This window comes from Tauraco erythrolophus, chromosome 15 (genome assembly GCF_009769465.1).
Source record: "Tauraco erythrolophus isolate bTauEry1 chromosome 15, bTauEry1.pri, whole genome shotgun sequence".
NCBI classification, from domain to species: domain Eukaryota; kingdom Metazoa; phylum Chordata; class Aves; order Musophagiformes; family Musophagidae; genus Tauraco; species Tauraco erythrolophus.
This window is the reverse complement of record NC_141479.1, coordinates 20,473,885-20,493,109: the sequence shown is the minus strand read 5'-3', so window position 1 is coordinate 20,493,109 and position 19,225 is coordinate 20,473,885.

Here is a 19,225-nt window from a genome sequence, read left to right as displayed (position 1 = left end):
AACTGACTTTAATAGTTTTTGCTTTTTGTTTTTCAAGTGAGATTGAAGATCCAGACTGTATTGAAGGCGCTGCAAGTACTTGGCCTGAGACCCGAGACAGTGGTCTCCTAAGTACAGACACTGACTCTGCAGCCAGTCTCCTCCCTGTAACCTGCTGTGTTGGGCTGGTTGAGTGTGTAAAGACGGTGTAGGTATGTTGTAGTGCTGTGGTATAAAGTGCTTTTAGTAGTTGTTACCTGCAGGTTGAATTCCCCTGGATATCAGACGTCTGCTGGCGAGTGCCAACCCATGGATAGCAGATGGCAGGAGTGTTTCGCTCGGTGCTGAACACAGGGCAGCTTCGTCACTTGGGTGAGGAACTGTTGGTTGACTGTTGGCACAGGTTCTTCTAAGACAGTTCTTCTGCTTGTAGCTTGTCCCTTCCAAACCTTTGCAGTGGCAGTATTAAAGGTCTCCCTTCTGAAGACGAGACCTGCTTGGCTGGCTGCAGAGAAGGGCTTTGCAAAGGCTTGATTCCCTGCAGGAACTTTTCACGGCTCAGCTCAAGCCCCTGTAGTGGCATCTTTTTATTTATAGTGTACCTGGTTGGCCTCAAAATGTCAGAACGTGCTAGTCGCGATTAAAGGCGAAACTGCTGATGCACTGTGGCTTTATTCTGTCTAGAGCAAAGGCAATGAAAATAGCAAGTTTTGTATTAATACTCCTCCTCTGCTATCTCTTCTCACCTTCTGCTCCTCAAAGCCTGGCAGGCTTTTGTGGCATTTCGGAAGAAAATCCTCTCTGGTTTGGCTTTGGGCGAGAAAAGCTGTTGAGACGGCAAATTTGGAGAGATTGGCATAAACCCTCTGGATGCTCCTGTGCCTTTGCTGGTTCCTTGGTGCATGGCTACATCCGTGCCTTCAGAGAAAAGCAGAATGAACATGATAAGGAGTTACAGCTTGCAGCTCTGAAAGGTTTGGGAGAGGGGAATGAAGAAGAGGGGTGCAGCCAGACTTAGTGGCACATAATTTGGATCTGGGCATCGCCCGTGGCCAAGGGGGATGCGACCATGGCCCTGGTCCTGCCTTCCTCCATGGAACCTGTGGGAAGCAGTGCTGATGGTGCAGTGTTTTGCTGTACTTGCTCGTGTTTGGGACGGGCTGTCCCACCGCCCTGCGCAGAATGGCTCGGTGCATACCCAGCTCGTTTCCTGAACCCTGGTTGTCCAGCTCGTTGGGATATTTCTGTGAGCTGTTGACAGGGGATAACGTGTGGTGGTGCCTTGCAGATGGTGATAAATTTCTGGAGCTGACGTGTCCTCGTCTTGTTCGCTCTGTAGAAAAATCTTGGGGACGATTGGCTTGATTTCTTGATCCCAGATGGATGGAAAGCGCTGGGGGAGATGGAAAACAACTTGTCGGGGGTAGGAGTACTCTCTTGGAAGAAGCTTTTCAGAGTCAACAAAGCGATTGCAATTAGGTTGCAGAGCAGCATTGTCCCAATATCCCCAGCCAGGCCAAGGGCTTAATTCGAGCTCAGGAGCAATGAGCAAGTGTCTGGCTTACGTACTGGGGCCGTGTTGTGCTCCTAAATCACGCTTTCTGTGTTGTCAAAACACATGGGTTTGGCCAGCTGGAAACCAGAAGCATCAAAGATCCTCAGCCAGCCTGTTTGTTTGTGTTGGGCCTGATCTCATAGCTCTAAACGTGCCATCATCAGGCCTTGTGGTTGTGGGAGACTCACTGCAGTCCACATGGACTTGTCGGGCGTGTTTTATTTTATTTTGTAATTGAGGAGGAGGAAGAAGGACGGAATTTCTTGTAACTTTGGCTGTCAGCTTTCTTCTGGAGTGAACAGTGCAGTATTGCCACGGCTACTCTGGAATGGGACAGCCGAAGTCGGATGGCAGTTAGTTAGGAAACTTGGGCTGGGGAGAAAGCAAATTCATGTGCAAGCTTGCTTGGAGGTGTAAGCTACCAGGAAAAAAAGCCTAAACACCAAAACGCAGCTGGCTCAACGTTTACTTTTAAACAAGGATGACTTTTTATTGCTTTTTATTGCTTTAAAACTAGTGGAACTTAATGGGAGTGTTGGGTGTCGTGTGGAAATGGGTTGTGTAATCTCGACTTGCTAGTTTAGGAAACGATAATATATTAACTCTGTCTTGTAGCTGGGTGCTCATGTGGCTGATAATCTTCTGTTGTGTTCAGCTGCCAAAGGGTTGCACGCTGGCCCTCGCACCCCAGGCCAGACGGACGGCATAACTTAACCAGTTGGACAGTGAGATGGTTGAGATGTGTGGTCAGGCAGTGGAGTGGAAGAGAAGTTACCAAACTGTGAGTGCCACTGACTTTTTTTTTCTGTATGTGCGTGTGTGTGTGCTAAATTAAAATGTATGATTCTGATTTTTGTTTGGATTGCAGTCTTTTTAATTTTTGAGGAAAAGAGCACTCGGATTGACTGTGTTCATTAGCTTAATTAAAGCAATCTGCACTTTTTTTCGTTGATTAATCCTCCCACTTCCCCTAAGCAGGTGTACCCTGTTTCTGTGTGTATTTTGCACTCACCAATTTAACATGATGCTGATGGATTAATCTGGGCATCTCCTGTGGGCTTCAAGTGTAAATAAGCCTCTATACTTACTAAAAATGAAAGTGAAACACCAGATCCCTGCTTTGTACAGAGGGTAGCTCAGAGGAAAAAGGTGAACTTTTCTTTCTAAAATGCCATTTGACATCAAACACCTTGATTTCGTGCCACAAGCGTCCCTGTGGAACATGGTAACTGTAATTTAAACATCTCGCCTGCCCAGTCTGCTCCCCTGGCTGAGGGATGGGGATTTTCCCTGTCCCTTTGTTTGTGGCTTTGAGAAGAACGGGCTGTATAAAAGCCAGACGTGACTTTGCAGCACTTGGCCTACTTCATCCCAGGTATCCGAGCAAAATGTGTTACTTTTACACCTCGTCATTGTTACCCAAGGAGCCTTTTCCAGTTTCAAATAATAAAAAGGAAAGTTTTGTGAACTTACTTCTGTTTACTGCTTTTTTTGTTGTTGTTGTTCCAAAGGAAAGCAGCGGGTGAGTTCCACCCTTCTGAGGTGCAGCAGCCTGTCTTCCACCGCACGGGAACAACTAATTTTCCCTTGTCTGGGTACTTGGTGAGGGGTGAAACTGATTTCCTGAAGATGCAAGGCACACCCCCCCACACCTCATGCTGCAAAATCCCAGCTCTTCCCTAGTCCCTGTTTTCTTTCCCCCTGCATCTGCCATGTGCAGCTCCTACCCCAGGGTGCCCGCGGTGCCCGGCTCCCACCCGCAGCAGGTGCTGGGGCTGGCAGAAGTAACGACCTGAGCCCTGACAAAGTCCTTCTACCCTCTTGGCCACAGCTTTCCCTTTCTGAAAGGAAGCATGTGGTAATCCTGAATTTTGTTTTTCTTTTATTCTTCCTTCCACTTAGTCTGAAAGAGATCAGTGGGCACAAAACTAACCGGAGGCATGAGGAGGGGCGAGGCAGCATGATGATGTAAGCCCCCTTTATGGAATCGGGCTGAGGTTGTCCATATTCCTTACACCTTTTTTCGTGTTGCCCCCTGCTCTGCAACCTTCAAATTCACCCTTCTCACATCTGAACTGCTCTTACTATTTTTCCAAAAGAGTGGTTATGTTGAAATGGGACAATTTGTGGCGTGAGCTCAGCTGCCACCAAGGAGTTGTTGTGGTGCGGCAGGTCTTGTGTCTGGTCGTGTGCCAGGATGTATGGTGGAGTCCCCAGTTCAGCGTGAATGGCCCCGGTCCTGCCTTTACTGGAAGGGATGTTGTGCTTCCACTTAATGCAACTCGATTCTGCCAGTAAATTTCTTGGCAGATTATTATTTTTGAGAGCAAACCTTGGCTGTGGAGCACTAAACTACCAAAGTTCACACGTGAACTTTTAACCTGAAAATGGCTCTGCCTTATTGTCGGTAGTTAATCAAGGCCAGAGTGAGCTGTTCCAGCTCCTTGAGTGCAGTCATAGAATCACGGAATGGTTTGGGTTGGAAGGGACCTCAAAGATCATCTAGTTCCAGCCCCCTGCCATGGGCAGGGACACCCTTCACTACACCAGGTTGCTCAAAGCCTCATCCAACCTGGCCTGGAACATTTCCAGGGATGGGGCAGCCACAGCTTCTCTGGGCAACCTGTGCCAGTGCCTCACCACCCTCAGAGGGAAGAATTTCCTTCTTAGATCTAATCAAAATCTGCCCTCTTTCAGGTTAAAGCCATTGCCCTTGTTCTCTGTGAACGCATGACCTCTTCCATTTTCCCCTTGTTTTTTTACCACCAATACCTTCCCCTAATGCCAGGCATTAATTTTCTGGTGCCAAAGGCACGTCTGACCCCACTCCTGTATGTCAAATGTTCTATATATGATCACGCAGTAGTTCAAGCCATGGCAAGGATAAGCAGTAAAACGCTTCTAAGAAGTGTGCAGTAACTCCCACCATATGTTTGGCCCTCGAGGAGCACAAATGCAGTTTCTCAAATGGCAGCGTTTCGGAATAGCAACCACGCGCAGCTCCCGAACGCTGGCTCCCAACCCTCCGTCTCCTTCCAAAGAAACTTGGAGATGTCAAAGTTTGGTGCTGGGGGGGCTTAACACCACCTGGAGAGGAACGGAGCAGGGCTAAGCCTCCCTCACCTCCCTTGCCACAGCCCCAGGCTGAGGAGTGAGGAGGTACCTGTGACCTGGCTGAGATGTTCCTCAGCAGGTGGGTTCCTCCTCCTGGTTTGGTGATGGGACCAACTGGTTTTTCCATCTGCTAGGGGTAAAGTCCCGAGTGTCACAGCCAGTTATGGGCTGTTAACTGTGGAACAGGCAGAGGGGTTGTCCCTGTAGTTGTTAGCTTAGAAACTGAGGCCATGTGAGGTTTTTTCCTCTCTCTGGGAAGACCGTTGCTGTGAGCAGGCATGTCCCACGCTGGCTTGGGGACTGTGTTTGCAGCTGGGTCTGGGTCCCCTTCTCAGGGCTGTGTCCCTGCTCTGCCAAAGAGGCCACCACTGCCGTTTGTGGTGATGCTTCTTGTTCCTACTTGGCTTGTTTCTAAACACCTCAAGGCTTTGGTGCCTTAACGTGGAGTCAGAGGTCTCTTGGCTCCCACCAGGAAGGAAGGTGGGTCTCCCTTCTTCAGCATGTGCCTGAAAATCAGTTCCCTGTGTGAGCCCAACGCTGGGCAGCAGCTGGAGGCCTTACCCTGGGGTGGGGACGGGGTGTGAAGGCAGCGTCGGGCTTTGCCGTTCCCTCTCAGTGCAATCCTTGTGCCTTTCCGCCTGACGCTCGTTTTGGTTTTGGCTGTTGGGAGACACGTGCTGCTGGGCAGGTCTGGAGCCTCATGCTGAGCGACCGGCCGGGCCAGCCAAACGGAGTTTGGTCCGGGTGGTGTGTAAGCTGATGTAGAGCATCAGCACCCTTGAGCTGTGTGAAACACCGGCCGGCACTCTGTGTCCTTCCTGGTCTCCTGGCTCCTTCGGGAATGGGCTGGAATGGAGGATTTTCAGTGCTGCTTGGGAAGGTTGGAATTTTTTGTGGTTTTCTGTTTCTCAGCCATCTGTTTTACCCTGAGCTCTTTCCCTCCTGTGAGAGGGGAGCACCATTTGCCTTCCTTCCTGGTGCAGGAGAGGATGGATGGGGACAATCACACCCAGGGGCTGCATTAGAGGCTGGGAGTCCCCATGCCGAGTCTGGGATCCAGGGGAAGAGGGAGGAACCTGACCCACCTCCCTTCTTCATCCAAGGGCTGGTATCTCCCCAGTTTCCAAGCCCTTGGGGAAAAGTTTGGCTCTCCAAACTTGGGTCTGCCCTCTCCTATCTGCATCCTTCCCCGGTGCACAGGCTGGGAGGAAGAGGGACGATCCAGTGTGTGCTTTGCCAGCCCCACATCCCAGCAGGGCTTTGCTTCTTCCTCCTCTTCCCAGTGCAAAAGGTTAATTAGTAGCAAGCTCTGCATGGCTGATTAAAGACGCATGAGGTTCCTTGGGGTTGTCACCCTGTGGCTCGCGCGCTGCCGTCCCCGCTGACGCGTCCTTGCGGTAATTAACGCGCGTGATGGACCTGCGTGACGGTCTCTGCTCCGGGCTCCTGCCTGCGCCTTCGGGACCTGGGGTTTAGTGGCACAACGGCCCTTGGGAACACCGTCCCCATCCCCGTCCCCCCCCTTGGCAGCCACCGCCTCCGGGCGAGGGTCCCCCGGGGGCCGCGGCCGCCGCTGCCGGGCGGGGAGCTGCTGTAGCGCGCCGCGTCCGCCAGGGGGCGCCCAGAGACCGGGCACGGGCACGCGTGGGAGCGCGCACCCCCGCGGGCACGGACACGCGTGGGACTCCGCACCGTGGGGCTCTCGGCAACGGGCACCTGCGGGACTCGGGAGCCCTGTGGCATCCCCAGGATGAGGTGAAGACCTTCGGGGGCACCCCACAGGACTGGGCACCCCACGGGACTGGGTGGCAGCACTCCCGGGCGCCAGGCACCCCCAGGATGCTCCACCGTTGCCCTCTGTGTCTTTCCAGCACTCCCTTGATGCATGGGGGGCTGGTGGGGTGCCCCCGGGACCCCAGTGTGTGGGTTTGCCCACAGCCACGCCTGGAGGATGCCCGGCCCTGGGAGATGTGGGCACGGTGACTTCTCGTAACGAAGCGCTGACCTCTCCAGGGACGCAGCACGAGGTGAAACAGAACCCTGAGGCGAAGGGCAGGGAGGGCGATGGGAGTCTGTGGCCACCAGCCATCGGCTCCCTCTGCATTATTTAACAAGCAGCTCGTTAGCTGGCCTGACGCACTTCCTTCCCTGCTTCCTGTTCCGTCCCCGCGTGCTCTGTCTCACCATCCACCAGTCCAGGCTGTCGGTGGTCCCAGCATTGCCCTGGTCCAGGGTCTAGGCTGGAGGGAGCTGGGGGGGACGGTGTTGTTCCTGCTGGGGCTGGGTGTCCCATCAGGGCTCATAGGCTGCTCCAGGGTCACGCTGGGAGAGGTGGAAGCTGGAGCATCTTTCCTGCTCACCCACCGACTGCTGTCACACCACCCACCCTTCCTCCACCCACTCCCAAGCAAACCCCTTCCCATCAGCTGCCTCAGTCTGTCTCTCTGGCACCCGGGGGACAGCCCAAGCCCACCTTAGCCACTGTGAACATTTTGTGCCACCCCTGAGCCAAATCGGGTGCTACTGCTTTAGATTTATATGTAAAGTCACTCCCTTCCCTCTCTCCCTTTCAGCCTTTGGGTCTCACCTCTCTTCCAAGTGTTTTTCTCCGTGACTGGCTTCTCCCTGGGGCTTTTTCTCACCTTCTTATCCCTCGCCTCACCTCTGGGAACCCAAATTAGCCACGGGCTGGGGCAGGTCTTGCAGCTCACCCTGGTTCCTGCAGTCACTGCCCTTCCCACGGAGCTTCGTTTGACCCCGAGTCCCTCAATCCCACCTCGTTACCATAATACCCGAGCCCCACAGCAAGCGTCCTTCTGGCGGTGACCTTGTTACCTGCTCCAGTGCCTTCATCCCACCCTTGCTCCCAGCAGATTAGGGGATGATTTGCAGCCAACTGCCTGATGTCCCATCATCCTGGCTGGAGGAGGTGAGCTCCGTTAGCTGTCACTGTTATCAGCGGTGCTACCGCCGCCTGGCTCAGCCCCCTGCACGTCGCTGCTAATTAAAAACAAACGAGGAGGGGGATGGCTGGCAAGTGATGCTCTGGATGGCTGCGACCGATCCGCTCCATTTAGGAGTTCTCGGAGTCGCCCGAATAAATAATGTGGAAATTAAATTTTCTGCCACTCTGGAAGAGAGAGATCTCGGATATTTTTTGTGCTCCTTTCCGGGCGTCTTGCTTGCTGTAAAGGGGAAACCTGCCCTCGCTGGGACCCTTCCCAAAGGCTCCCATGTGGATAAATGCGTTTGTTTCATCCACGACCACGTCTTGGCTCGCGCTGGTTCGTTAGCGAGAAGGTGCCAAATTGGCCGTCTACCACGCAGAGCCTGACAGGAGGGCAGCTGGAGGCAATCACCAGCCACTGGAGGGGGCGGGGGGGGGAACCTTCTCCTCTCCAAAACAAGCAGATATGGCAGCGACTGGGAAAAATACGGCTTGGAGCTGGGAGCCAGCTGGGAGCCGGGTGGCAGAGGCCGTACCCCAGCCCTTGCCGTGCCGTACGTACAATTCCCCTCTCCCTCTTTGTTTTCTCTAATTGCACGGCGAGGCCTCCCGGGCACAGCCTGTTTCTCACCCCGCGCTGCTACAAAGCCCCATGGAACGGGACTGGGACGTGCTGACCTGGGAACTGGGAATGCGACCTTGGAAGAGGGATCTAACCAGTTCAGGCTTCCCTGCGGAGCGATGCTCGGCCGCTCAGTGAGCTGTGGCTGTGATGGTGACCCCCTTCTCGAGCGCTTTGCTCTGAGAGGGGGGTCTGTAAATGCTGCTCCCAGGGGAGCGCTGCCCGCGGGGCAGAGCGGGATGGGTCATCTCCGACCCATCCCCGAGTTCCCTGGGGTGGATGGAGGTGTTGGGGCAGCACTGCAAACAGCCGGAGCAGGGTCCTCGCCGGGGTCTCAGCAGATTTAACGCTTTTCTTTGAGCCTTTTGGGTGGGATATCAGCTTCTCCCACTGGGCATGGGTACGAGTCCCCTGCAATCTCCTTTTGCAACCTTTTCCTTGCCTGTGGCTGGGCTGTTTCGCATACGAGAGGGCTCAGGACAGCAAGGGGGAATGACAGCATTACAGACAAAGCCTTAATATAATCTTCCCTGCATGAGCGGCGTTGCAGGGGGAAGACACGGAGAACGTTCTGCGGAGAGCGGGCTTCAAATGAGGCAAGCTGCAGTTCAGGATGTACGCTGAATTGCTTCATCACCGCTCCTAATGGCTTAACCAACAAAATCCATATTCATAAATCAAAACAGGAGCGGGAGCGACCTCTGTTCGGCTCCGCCGCGGAGCTGTGGTGCATTCAGAAATAAGGGCAGATTATATATTGCAGGCAGCAGCTCTGTATATATCTTCTGCAGCTGCCACGACTTGGCCTTGGTATTTACTGAGCCCAAGGAGAGACGATACGATCAAATCTGTCTGTCGGCGTCTGAAGGATTAGCTGAGTCAACCAGGAAAAAGCTGAGCTAATTTATCATGCTATTTTCAGTACTGAAATGCACCCTGGACGTAATTTCACCCTCAATTACAGATCCCACAGTTCTGCGGAATGTAATTATCAAAAACGTTCTTTTTCCATGTATTTAGTGTTTGGATTCGGGTGTTGCGGCGGCGCGGTGGCAGCTCCGCGGCCAAGGCTAGCTGATGAGATCTGGAAAGTGGAACCAGCGGAGAGATAAAACGGATGTATCTGTTCTCTCTGGCCAAGGAAAACGTGGTGCAGGAAGGAGAACATCGCAGATGTGTTGGCAGAAGGACCTGGCGGCCTCTCGCCCGTCACGCAGGGCTGTCACTGGCACCGGGGCAGATCAGCTGCGGCTTTTTCTGTCTCCCCAAGGACAGAAAATCCACCGTTTTCCACCCTGAACCCCTCAAGGTGTCACAGGAAAGTCCAGCACAAAGTCTGGCTCTGCCCTTTTGCAGCTGCCCTTTGGGTATCTCCCCTCCATGCCACAGGAGAGTCCCCTGGGACACCAATGCCAGCCCCAAACCCTCTGGCAGCCCTGGCTGGACCCTCCCCAGCATCAAAACATCCCCAAACCGGCCCTGGCTCTCCCAGGACAGCCTCCCCAGCAGCACACCCAGGCTGCAGCAGCCTCCCTGCCGCAGCCAGCCCAGGCTTCTAGCATCTCCCCCTCCCCGGCTGATGCCCTTTGGCATCCTGATTTAACTCTCTCTGCAAATCCGGGCTGTCGGTGGCAATGCCACACCGTGCCCGCTGCAGGCTGATGTGTTGGGTCTCCACCGGGGTGATCTCCTGGGAAATAAGCTGTTTTGAGGGGAAAAAAAACAAACAAAAACCTCAAACCAAGATGAGCTGCAAGGAACCTGCAGTTCTAAAAAAAAAAACTCTCTCCGTTTTGCCAAAAGTTTAGCCGCTCACTGGTGAGCTGGGCGGGCGCGGAGGAAACGGGCTGTGCCGGGATCCCTCGGGGCTGTGGGGCTGGCTGCTTTCCCAGCCCAGCGTGGGCGAAGGCAGCGGCTCGGTGTGACAGAGGGGCCCAAAACCAGCTACTTTACTGGGAGCCGAGAGGAATAATACTTTCCCTGAAGCCGCGCGATAGCCTCGAGGCTGCTAACGTGGTGATAAGCGGTTGTTTGCCTGTGCTCTGGAGCAAGCCTGTTTTATCTCTTCCTTGTTCCAGCCCTGGAGAAAAAGCCCAGCGATTTTGCTGCCGTGGGACCACCAGGTCTGTATTTTATTATTTCTCTATTCTGGCAGCACCTGGAGACCTGACTTGAATTACGTAGCACGACACGGCCGTGCTCTTGGATTGAAAAACCAGAAGCAGAAGGCGCAGGGGAGCACAGCAGCTGTTTGGGGGGGGATAAGCTGAGCGGGTCTGATGGCTTTATCAGCGGTGTGGGTGGATTTGGGGAGTTGTGGGTGCTGATTCCCAGCCAGGCTGCTCCCCCAGAATCGTGTCGAGGGGTGAGATCAAGGGTTTCGTGGCACTGGGAGGAGGAAATATTTGCAGCCGCCTGCGCAAACAAGAGGCCCCGAGGAGGAAACGCCACGAGCCCGGCTGGGGAAAATCCCGACCTCCTTGTGCAAAGGCCAGGGCTCCGAGGAGAGGATTAAATCCCAGATAAAACTAGGATTCCCCCGTCCCTCTCCTGTCCTACCCCAAAACTCGTGCTCGCGGGGGAGGTGATGCCACTCTCTCGCGCAGGTGACCCCAGGCAGGTTTGGTGGTGCCACGTTTGGTGCGTAGGAGAAAACCTTCCTGACACCTTCCAGGAAAGACACCAGTGAAATGTTGAGCTAATTAGCTATTTTATTAGCAAGCAGCTCCGGGTGATGCCATTCGTACCAGTTTAGTGGCCGATTGCCTCTTGCCGCACCGACACCGCGCAGGCTTAGATGATTTTTTTTTTAGATGATTTTTTTTTATATTTTATACAAGTCTCTGCAAATCCCTTCCTTCGCCTCCCGTCCGCCCCGACGCGCGGCCGATAAAACCAGAGGCTTTTCCCAGCTTCACCCCATCTCCGGGAAGGAGGATGCTGTTCAACTTGAAAGCAATTACATTGCGCAGCCGAGCGAGGATGCTGGGATGCGTTTTCTTTCCCTAATGACGGAGGCAGCGGGAATTGCAGCACCATTAATTTCTCCTTTTGCCTCCTGCGAGTTGTCGGTGCCTCTTCCCCCTCGCCTAGTAACTACCGCATCCGATGGGTCGGATGCTCCACTGCAACCCCGGCATCTTTTGTACCAGCTCAGCACACATGGAAAAGCTGAAAAATAACCGGAGCAGCCCGGGAGATGCCGTGGGGTGAAGGCAGGAGCTGCGGGAGGTGGTGGGGATGGAGGGTTTGCAGCCAGCTCCGGAGGAGCCGGCCCATCCCTGGCATCCAGGGCTGTTGCTTCCCATGGTATTTCCTTCTGTTTTGTGCCTTTTGAACCTTTCTGGGTTTCTCGCTGTCGGTGGAGGGTGGGGAGACAGGGCGGCCGCCGGGCTTTAAAGCATTTCCAGCCTGGAGGAGCTGCCGGCTCTTGGGATGGGAAACAGTGGCTCAGAGGACAATAAAGGTTATTAAATGTCAGGGAGAAATAAAGCTGCCTTTTTTTTTGCTTTTTTCTTTTTATTTTTTACCTCCCCACTGCTGAACTGGTTTGCAGGCACTTTGTGCCGCAGTCAGAGCAGCGGGACATGGGGACGGAGGGCACGGGAGCGGCTGCCTCGGGGCGTCCTGTCGACCATGGATTTGGGATTGGGGGCACTGGGGGGGTCTGGCCCTGGGTCAGGGTCCTGCAGACCCAGCCTTACGCGAGGGCAGAATGAAACGGGTGTATTCCCTTCGCTGGCTCCCACCCTTTGCCAACTCATGGGTGCCGGTGACGGTGCGAGAGGCGGTGACGCTGGCTTCGCTGGCCTCTGCCACACCTCTCCTCCCAGCCCCGTGCCCTCGTGGCTCCGGCAGCGTGAGCAGCAACAGGTCTTTCCAGTCCTGCCCCGGCACTGCCCGGGGCTGCATTCCAGCACGTAGCCCCTTTGGGAGCTGCCATCGCCTCTCTCGGGGCACGTCGGCAGTGGGGCAGTGCTCAGAGAGAGGGAAAAGCGTTGGGCACATCACTGGCTTGCCTTGTTTATCTTTTATTTTGACAATCGTAGCTTTAATTAATCATCCTGCACCGGTAAACGCTTGCAAAACTGTCTGTGTAACACCAGGCTGTGCCCCTGCTGGCATCAGGGCAACGGGCATCGCCTGCTGCCAGATGCTTCTCGCCTGCTGGAAGGAGCAGCTCCAGGATGCCCGCGCCCACGGGTTGAAGGTAAAAAGCAAATGGGAGGTGCGGGGCTCCCCAGGGAGCGTGCTGGGGCTGGAGCAGCCCCTCGGGGCTCCGGGAGGGTGGGTGTCCGTCTGCGGCACGGCTGATCCCGCCTGGCAGAGCCGATAGAGTCTGCTGGGAGAAAATATCTGCTGGGGGAAAATATCGGGTGCTGGCCTGCACCCCACACGGCAAGGAGAAGGTGTGAAATGGTAAAAGTTGGGAAATTTGATGTAGTTTGGAAATGGGGTGTTTTTTTCGGACGGTGAGCAGGGTGAGCCCTGGGATCAATGGCCAATGACCAAAGCTCAGCTCCCATGAGATCCCAAATCATCTCCCCTGCTCCCCCTTGGAGGCTCATCCACGGCACCGCTGCGACGCTTTCCCCGGTATTTTTACCTCCGCCGCACCGCTGCCTGGCTCTCTGTGTTTTAACAGATGGCTGGAGTGACAATTACTGCCTCAAAAGGCTATATTTATAAATTCCTTGTTGGGCTGTTATCCGGCACGTGATAGAGCTTTACACAAACAGAGAGCCGAGAGCCACTGCTGGCTGTTGTAACTGGAAAGGAAATTATATTGCACAAAGCGCTTCGAGAGAGCGTGACGGGTTTTGCCGGGGAAGCGGCTTTGGTGAGTGTCTGCGAAATGAGTTTTGTTTGCCTGGGTTTGGTACATGTTAAGAAATAGTCACCTGGGGTGATTGGCACCAGCTGCCTGGCATCCCATCCCATCCCATCCCATCCCATCCCATCCCATCCCATCCCATCCCATCCCATCCCATCATTTCATCTCATCCCATTCTATCCCATCCCATTCTATCCCATCCCATCCCATCTCATGCCATGCCATGCCATGCCATGCCATGCCATGCCATGCCATGCCATCCCATCATTTCATCCCATCCCATCATTTCATTTCATCCCATCCCATCATTTCATCCCATCCCATCCCATCCCATCCCATCCCATCCCATCCCATCCCATCCCATCCCATCCCATCCCATCCCATCCCATCCCATCCCATCCTATCTCATGCCATGCCATGCCATGCCATGCCATGCCATCCCTTCCCATCCTATCCCATGGGAAGGAGCACACCGCATGACAAAGGGCTGCAGGACCGTGAGGCAAAGCTGCCTTTCCTGGCTCCTGGAGTTAATTTAATTGCTTTTCTCCTCTTTGTGGTTATCGAATTTGGAAGCTCTTAATGCAAAACAATTAGGGAAGCTGTTCCCTGGGGATGGAGCCATTTCCTGTCTGGAAACACAACGGATTTTTCATCCTCTCTGTCCCTGCTGGGTCATTGCTGATGGGGAAGGTTGATGATGATGCCCGACGTGCCAGGCTGCACATCAAGGATTGCTGAGGATGCTGGTGACGTGAAAGCTAAACCAGCTGACCTTTGGGAAAGAGGACTGGGAGACCAGGAGGTCTGCGAGGATGCGACACCCGAGTGGGGTGCTCAGGAGAAGATGGGTGAGGTGACCTGCTCAGGAATCCACCTCCTTGTCAAGATTTGGAAATAAAAGCAGAAAAACAGCATTGCCAGCGTGTCGTGCCCTTGGCACCTGCACTGCCAAGGTGAATCATCTGCACCATCCTGCCGGTGACCTGCCCCGGAGCATCCACTGCTCTCATCCCAAGCTGCTCATGTCCGAACGTCCCGGGGACCACGGGACTGTCACTGGCTCCTCTCTGGCATCTGTGGGGTGGCGGTGGAGGCCCACGCTCTGCCAGGGTACGATGGCACAGTTGGAGGTGATATTTAACCGTGGCTCATCACCCGTTCTAGCAACCAAGGCAGAGAAGGGAGAGGGGACACGAAACACGGGAGCGCCGCGGATATCCGCAAGCGGCATATTTTGGGGAGGCCGGTGGGGGCACGGCGGGGTTTCACCCCGTGCCAGGCTGCAGCGCCGCACTCCCCGCACCGCCTTTGCCCAGGAAACCCGGCGTTTGCACAAGCAGAGGCGTATCCTGCCGCGCCGAGGCCACTTCTGCTGCTTCGGGAGCCACCCGTGACGCTGCCGGAGCGACCTTTGCGCTCCCGGCTGCTCCGTGTGTGCTCCTCACCCATCCCGGCTGCCTCGCATGGGCAGGAGGGATCAAACCCACCGTCGTTTCCCCCAGCTCCACCGCTGCCAGCTCTCCCTGGGTGGTTTGCCATGCTCCCACCAGCTCATTTCCCAGGAAGGCTGAGGATGAAGAGCAGCGCTCGGGGGAATGATTTAATTGCAGGTGCAGCAGAAGCTCTTCCCTGGAGCCGTGGAAAAGTGCACCGATGGGATGTACGCAACGCCCGTGCCGGCTCCGGCTATTCCTGAATTAAGTGTTTGATGGAGCCAAACATGATTTGGGTGTATTTGCAGGGAAAGCACGGGGAGAGGAGCAGGTTACGAGGAGGCTGAGGGTGATTCTGACACCTTCATCCCAACTCGCTGACGCCTGCTTCCCGTGCTGAGCTCTTCTAACGCACGTGCTGCGGCAGATGTTTGCCAACCCAGAGGACCCCGGGGAGACCCGCGGAGGGTTTTTCCTCCCTGAAGGAATGAGCAGCGAGGAGAAGCGTGTCTTTGACAGCTCGTTGCAAGCTCCACTTCGCTCAGCGGAGATGTAAAGCGGCAGCTGGAAGTGCAGCCGTGTCCCCGCCGACGCGGGATCCAGCCGTGGGTGAGCCCCGGGAAGAGCAGAGCATCACCTGAACGGAGCCTGGATCCCAGCTGCGATTTACTGGGACAAGCTGGAGGTCAGCGCAGGGCTCAGCCCCTGCAGCTCTTCCGCTGTGTCTGGCTGAAGTGGAGAAAGCCTTGTGTTTTAAACCACATAAACACCTGGCAAAGGAGGAGATGCATGGCAGCACCTGGCTGCGTTCGGCTCAATTATGGTTGGCACAGGGGTGATGGTTTTCCGTGCCCAGACCGGTGATGTGCCACGTGTGGGATGTGGAGCTGGGAGTGTAGGTGGATCCCCATCCTTTGATACTTCCATAAATGAGGAGAAGGACGCTCTGGTGACCTCTGCTTCAGAGATTCAACCAGGAATAAGGAAACAAAAGGATTTTCCCAACCGTTGTGCAAATAGGGGTGTTCAGTGCGGGAGGGTCCAACTTAATGCCATAAACTGGATTGGATTAGGAAGGATTTGCAGAGGGCCAGTCTGGAAGAGCGGCTTATTTAGGTTTTTAGCAGCCGTGTCACAACTATACGTAGTGTTGTAACACGCTGTTGCGTCCTATGGTTGCGTTGGGCTGTTGGGTTTGAGGGCTCAGGGAGCAGCTGGGAGCTCCTGGGCTGGGCACAGTGGAGACGGTGTGGGGTGGCCACGGTGCGAGGTGGCCACGGGAGGGTGGTCCGGGCTGTGAGAAGGCATGGGAGGACACAGCTAGGTACGCACCAGGAACCCAACATCTTCCTTGTCTTGCGAGTCTGAACCAAATCCCTTAGCCCGTGGGATGGTGGAGGGTGAGTATCTTTTGGGGCTTGGATGGTTTCATACTGTTGTGGGTCTTTTGAATGCAAATTCAGTTATCGTTACGCAAGTGATTGTGATGTTGAAGTGCCTCCTTGCCCCAATCCCGCTCGATGTGCCTTTGCTGTGCTCAGGGTGTGCTCACACGGCAGCCCCCCGCAGCTCCAGCTGTGGCAGAGGAGCTGCCCCTCTTTTTGGGGCTCCACTCACGCTGTGGGGCCAGCCCTGGCCCTATGGAGTTTTGCCTGCAGGACCTGGGCTTTGGGGCTTTCATCAGAGCTTTTTAGCTCCCTGCTCTTGCTCTGCTCCCATTCCTTACAGCGGGGTTTTGCATCACATCCTTCTGTCTTGGATACCCTGGCTCCGTTCGGAGCTGTCAGCGCCTTCCCCCGTGCCTCATGCCCAGCCCCGCTCTCCTGGGCTGCTTTTTGCCCAATACTTTGGTAACTTCCACAAAATAGAGGTGCTTCCCCTTGTAGCTGCCGGGTAGGTGGGGATGTCACCCTCCGCTCAGCACCGATTCCTGCTCTCTGCCATCCCTCCTGGTGCTGGAGAACTGACGCCGGCGGATGCGAGCTCGGCGGTCTCGTGGCACCTGCCTGCTGCCGGAGTCGTGCCACGCTGGGATAGGGGAGGGAAAATGGGCCATTTATCGTGTGCGACAGACACAACCGCCCCCGAACGCCTTTGTCTGCAAAAAAAGGGGAATGGAGCAATGAATATCCACGTCATTCCGGGGGCAGAGGCAGCTTTCCAAGGCTGCAGCTGGGGCCCGGGCACCGGGGAGGAGCTGTGGGTGCCCACGGGCTCCCTGCGAACGCATGCGAGGGAGGTGGGTGCTGGGGGACGGATGTGGCTGCAAGTATGGGGGGGCGGTGGGAGACAGTTCTCGGCTGGGGATGGAGCTGGGGAGAGGGGTTGCACTCCCAGGAGGGCTGGTTTTGGGGGGCACCACCGTGGAGAGGTTTCCACAAGCTGCTCGGAGAGCCTCAAACCTCTCATATTATCATATATAATACAGTATATATTATATTATATATTATTTACATGGAAAATATATATATAAATGATACATTATATAATATATCTATTATATATAATATATAACTCAACCTGAACGTTGGTGGAGTTGGGCTGCCCTGGTCCTTGGCCGCTTCCAGCCGAGGCAGTGTGCCATGGCAGAGTCATGGCACGAATGCTCTCCCAGCACCCCGGGGAGCAGCCCAGGGTCTCTCCTTTTCTCCTTAGAATGAATCATTCCTGGGGAGGGCTGGGATTCACTGAAGCAGGTGGAGCACGCACCAAACTGCCCGTCTCCCACCTCCGGTGCCGGAGGCGGCGTTCGGTTCGGTGCCAGGAGCGTACGTGCCAGCGCAATGCTGCGGTTTCTGTCTCCCGTGCTCCGGTGCAAACCCAAGGTCGACAGTGGAGAAGTGACAAATAAAAAACACAAATCGTGCTTTAAAGATTGAAAGTCCATGTGAAAACCCACCCAGCCAGAGCCAGAGCTGGCAAGGGCAAGGCAGTAAATCCCTCGCCATCGTATTAGATAAAAATTGAGGATCTGGAATGTGTTTTCACATGTCACTTGCAATTTCTGAAGTCTGGCTTAATTACAGCAATCACCCTCGGCAGTGTCGATTAGCAACGCTCTTGGATTTCTGCTGAGCTCAAACCTTGTGTCAGGAACGCGTGGTTTCCTCGGTGGGCTGCCGCCGATGCGTGCGGGGGGCAGGCAGCGGCCCCTCTGCGTGGGCTGGACAGGGTGTTGAGCAGTTTTGTGCTAATTGGCATCATCTGAGCAATCCTGACGAGGATGCTCTGCGCCAGGAGTGACTCACCCCTTTCTCTCGCTCCTGCGTGGCTCCGAAGGACTGAAAAGGCTTTTGACTCTTTCCAAGGGTGCCCTTGTGCTGCAGCATCGGGGTTTGCCAGGCTCTGCCAGGGATGCTGTGGTCCCCTCAGCACTGGTCCCACCAATATTTCCCTGAGTTCATCCAATTTGCTGCTCATGGGCCATCCCCCCCAGCATCTCCTTTCGGGGGGAAGATGTTGATGTTACAGCCAAGCCTGGTTTTTGCTCCCTGTGGGTAGCAGAGCAGGACTGGCTATTGCTGCTAGTCTTCTGCGGAGTGCAATGGGTGATGCTCTGATACAGGGGCTCTGCTCCGGGTTGGGGTGATGCTGGAGCAGGAAAGATAAGCAGGACCAGGGATGCCACACTGTCGTGGGGGGTTTCCAGCTCCCTTCGCTGTCACGAGGTGCCTGCCACTGCCTGGGCAGTGCTGCAGAGCTGGGGGAATGGGGGGCTGTTGCTCCCCCAAAGCACCCCTCCTTCAGAGACAGCCCGTTGGGTTAACGTGGGCAGTGGGTGGCCAAGTGACAGGGTCCTTTTGGGAGGGGGGAGATGCCCTGGCAGAGGCTGGCAGGGCTGGTGGCCTCCTCTATGTGGTTGTTTGCTTCTCTTTGTATCAGAGACTCCCCGTCGTAAGAACCTCAAAATTGCCACCTGGGCACGTGACACCCCATCTGGGACATCCCTGCCAGGGATCTCACCCTTTCCCTCTCTCCCATCTCTTGCCATGAAACCCCTGGAGTTTTTTCTCCGATGGTGCCAGGGGAGAAGCTGAACTCTATTGTCACTGCCCTCCGAGCAAGAAATAATGCCCCCAAGCGCTGCCCCCATCCCACCACACGCTGCACCAACTGCCCTCACTCCATTTCTTCTCTGCTCTCACCCCATTTCTTCTCCTCACTGGGGCTTTTCTCCCTCTGATCTCAATTAGGGCTTTTTTTTTTCCCCGGAGCGGCTCACGACTCATCTCGGGGGGAGCAGAGCAGGTAACTCACAATCCTCAGGGGTCTGAGTGATGGGGAGGGTTAAAAAGCAGCTAAAGGGGATTGGAAGGGTTGGAGAACTCCCCTTTGATGGGGGACAGCCCCCCCCCCCCCCCCCAATTTTATTTAACATTTCAGACGTTTGCATGCACAGGGTCTTGGAGATGCTGTTTTGGGAGGGGGCGATGGGATCCCGCAGCGATGCAAGTGCCCTCGCAGGGGTTACACACTCGCCCCGTGCCGCAGGAAAGGGGCTGGCACGGCGCTCGGGAGACATCCGCGCTCAGCCGGCCGTGAAAAACCATGGCGAAATGACACAATGAGCTTTTTCCTTCCCCTTCCTCTGAGCCAGCGCGGCGTGGCGCAGCCAGCCGGGCCCCGCACGCAGCCGTGCGTGCCTGCGTGGGCACCCGGGGGGGGGGGGGCGCGGGGGGGACCACACGATGCGCCCAAGCTCCGCAGGGAGGGATCGCATCGTCCCCGCGTCACCCGT